Source organism: Thermobia domestica, chromosome 3 (genome assembly GCF_964235325.1).
Source record: "Thermobia domestica chromosome 3, izTheDome1.hap1.1, whole genome shotgun sequence".
Taxonomy (NCBI): domain Eukaryota; kingdom Metazoa; phylum Arthropoda; class Insecta; order Zygentoma; family Lepismatidae; genus Thermobia; species Thermobia domestica.
In genome coordinates this window covers 315,137,931-315,142,132 of record NC_137456.1, presented here as the reverse complement: position 1 = coordinate 315,142,132, position 4,202 = coordinate 315,137,931, and positions in this window count along the sequence as shown.

The window sequence follows — 4,202 nt, the reverse complement described above, 5'->3', positions numbered from 1 at the left end:
AGAGATCTAAGACTCGCGGAACGACCTGTCTCTCTCTGACGTCCGATCATGTTGTTGGGAGTAGACCAAATTATGAAGGTTTGACAGTATAATGTTAATGAGGAGGAGAGGCAGTCCAGGAGACAAAACTGTTTACTTCAAAAGTTTCGAAAGAGATTACGTTCAGGATTCTCGCACGAACAACAAGGTCGAGATAGAGGAATAGGAGGGACCTGCATCTACTGAAGAAGATACAGTATCATGTTCGAAACAGTTGAGTGACAACGCCAAATAATTTCTATCACCTCACAATTATCCTCGTTAGAAAATGAAATTTGTGGTCATGTTTTATTTAGAAGTACATTTGAGCATCTCCAACATTTGTTTAAATTAAATTAAGATATTATATTTTGTAAATAAATAACTCATTCCCTTTCCAGCTCTTGGGTCTGGTGGTGGAGACAAATCTTCAGAAATTTATATCATTTTGACAGAGAATTACTAATGGCTGTGGCGTTTATCATTCTAACATAACCGTAAGCACATCATGTTACATTAGGGTACTTTACAATTTTGGGGGCCGCGGTGGCTCAGTGGTAGAGCGTTCACCTCCTGGGTTCAAACCCTGCTCCCGCCAAGTGAACTTTGTGGTAGACAAACACCGTGTGCGTGGGTTTTCTCGGGGTTCTTCCGTTTCCTCCCACTTTCTTCATTCCACCATTTCATTCATTTCTCATAATCACCGTCTCCTTTAGCCTAGCCGGCATAACCGTGGGACGTAAAACTCAAGAATTTCATTTCATTTTTTTACAATTTTGTTCCACTTGTCAATTTAAAATTTTGAATAACTTGATGAAGTGTTATTAGGGAAAAAAAAGCACAACTTTGTGTTGGATTGACAACAACGTTAATTTGGTGACATTGCAGCAGAGAATGTTAAATAATTCCTCTCTGTGGATATTAGCATTTTGCTAAATTTTAGCGATTTTTATCTAATAGGTTAGGAGTTGCAAGGGATGTTTGAAAGTAAATGGTCCACCCTGTGTATGTTACCTTACGTAGATAGATAGATACCCGAGTTCTTTATACTTTTAATTAGTTCTGCCATGATATTAACTCGTTCAGTTTGTTATTTTCCTTTTTCACTTCTCGAGAATAGACAAAAACCTGATTATTTGAAATTCATCTAAAGTTTTCAAACTTTTCCAATTTTCTTCCTTTCATTATATAAAAGCAAATAATAAAGAAAAATAAGCCTACTTTTTTTTTCATTTTTGAAATGAAATGCTCCAAGGTCTTAGCTTGGATTTATTTATAATTAACGGCAACCCTATCAAAGACGGACAACTAAATATAATTATTGGTTATTATTAAGAGTTCTTTTGAAATATGTAAAAATAAAGAATGCGGTTAATGAAGACCTTAATAAGATGTATAATGAAGACTAAAAATCGTCTCAGATGCTTTAATATTTCTTTTTTCCTTTAAGACAAAGTTACCTCATTTCTCTACCATCTAAAAATTACTCCTTAAATACAGTAAATTTGCAGTACGTTGAATTTGCCCTGGGGACTGATTCCTTAACTATATGTTCTTATAACATCTTTCAAATGTTTCTTTCAGCTTAACGATTCACGATTAACGATTCACGATTAGGCTAAAAGAGACGGAAAAGTAGGGCAAGTTAATGATAATTGAAGAATTAGTAGAATGAGAAAGTAGGAGGAAAATGGGTACGTAGAGAAAACCCACGAACACAATGTTGTCCACCAGGAACGTACTTGACCTTGGATCGAACCACGCACCACACGCAACAAGAAGTAAACGCTCTACCAATGAGGGGGCGCGGTGACTCAGTAGTACAGCGTTCACTTTCGGTGCTTGGGGTCCCTGGTTCAATCTCAGATCGCGCCGTGTGGACTTTGTGGTGGACAAACAACGTGCTCGTGGGTTTTCTCGGGGTTCTCCTGTTTCCTCCCACTTTCTTCATTCCACCATTTCACTCATTTCTCATTATCACCGTTTCCTTTAGCCTAACCGGCATAACCGTGGGACGTTAAACTTAAGGATTTCATTTCGCTTCATTTTGCTCTACCAACGAGCCTCTGTAATCCTCACGTTCTTACATCGGGTGTTCTAAAAATGGCGCCCACTGACAGCAGAGAGCTATTATTCAGGTCAAAATAAGAAAAAATATATATATATATATACCTCTCCGGTGCTTCCTTCAGCCGCTATACGGAATCAAAAATTTCACTATGTAGCAACTTGTCATATTAACTTATAACTATTAGCATTGCTTGACATACCCATCAATCAATTATATCGATTGTTAGGGTAATAAATGGTGCTAGAATCAACGTCTATTGACTTTAACTGTCACCTGATTTAATTGTATCCCTGTAATTATTTCATAGATTAGTAGATCTATTCCACTCTGTGATTCTTTATCTGCGACGTTGCCACATAGTGCAATCCCCTCTCTAGACAAAGACCTGATAGGTACACAATTTTATATATATATATATATATATATATATATATATATATATATATATATATATATATATATATATATATATAAGATCCACTTTTGGTATCTGGGGAATAAGTAGTTGAAGAAACCAAGAAACATTACCTTTCCTGTGCTACATTTTTTTAAGTTACATTGACATATACACAGAGAAAAATCCGTTCTCCGGACAGCGGTATATTGTACAAATATACGGTATCCTCTTGCTTTCTACAGAAATCAGTACGGAGCATACGTTATCCGTATGCTACATAGGCACTGCCCTTAGATGTTACATCATGCCGTTGCAGGATGTCTGACATCTAACAGTTTTCTGTATATCACGTGCATATACTTATGTTACATTCCTCAACTATATGTTATATACGTCCATTTGTATGTGAAATCCTGATCACTTATATTGTTTCATACGGAAAGTACGTATAGATGGAACACTTATACGGAAAATATTATAAAACATGCGTTTTCAGTTGTACGTCTGTTGTACGTTAAGTCCAAAAACTACAGGAATTACGCATGTAACCTACCTTTTTAAGTACGCCACCTACAATTTAGTAGGTATAAAGACAAAAGAAGTTATTAACATATTCCGCCATTTTGAGATTAAAAGATATTATTTAGAAAGCTTCTGCTTCTACCCCACTTATCATAGGTTCATAATTCGTTGTTTTCAGTATAAAGCAGACTTCCAAATGATCCGTGCAATCAATAAGATAAAAAGAGAAAATGGTCGCATTAGTTTATATCGGCCAACAAGAACCCCCGTTTGGAAGTTTGCAGTTCTGTGATTGTAAGGAATAAGCAACAAAGTTTCCTGTATCTGATTGTTACTTCAGGTAAATATGCTATAGCACTCGTAAACAGTGAGGATAATGGTTGGACTATGATCAATGTCCAGAATGATTTACTAAATACCTCTCCAACCACAGAAGGTGGTCTATGTTGCGTGTGATCTATCACGTCTTTCTCAACCGAGGAGAAACCACAAATACAGGTAATTTCAATGCTGAAATCCACGAAATCCACCACAAACTTGTCCACAAGCATCCAGCAATGGACAACAGACACGGTCGGTGACCTTATGTTGCACAGATACATGTCCCTTAGATGATAGTAGGTCTATAGGAACTGCTATTGCTAAACGAAATAAATTTTAATTTTATTATAGTACTCAGCGTATAAGTTCCGATCATTATCTTCACTGTTTTATTATATTAGTGTTGGTATTTGTTTTCAATAGTACCATTAATTATTTATCTTAATTTGATTAGAATTCTCCTTGGGTGGAATGGTTTTGGTTTAATATCATATTGTTTGGTTATTGATTATCAAAATGTTCAATCGGATAAAGCTTTATATTACTTAATTGCGTTGCCCAATTGTAGTTTTATTAGCTAATCTGTAATATTAAATTACAAAAGATGATTTTATTTTAAATTTAGGGACAATTTTAAATAGTAGTGAAATAGTAATTATTTCTACTTTGGCCAAGGTGACCAGAATTTTCACTTGCGAAAACGGGACGCATACGAATCGGCTACGGGGGGGGGGTATCTGACTTGGGACTCAGCAATTTACAAAATACACAAGTAAGAGTGATAATACACCGTTTCTAACTTTACGTGTACCACACAACAAATAATGGTTCCCGATTGCAAGTTCTACCCACCAATTCTTTTAACTAGTTGAA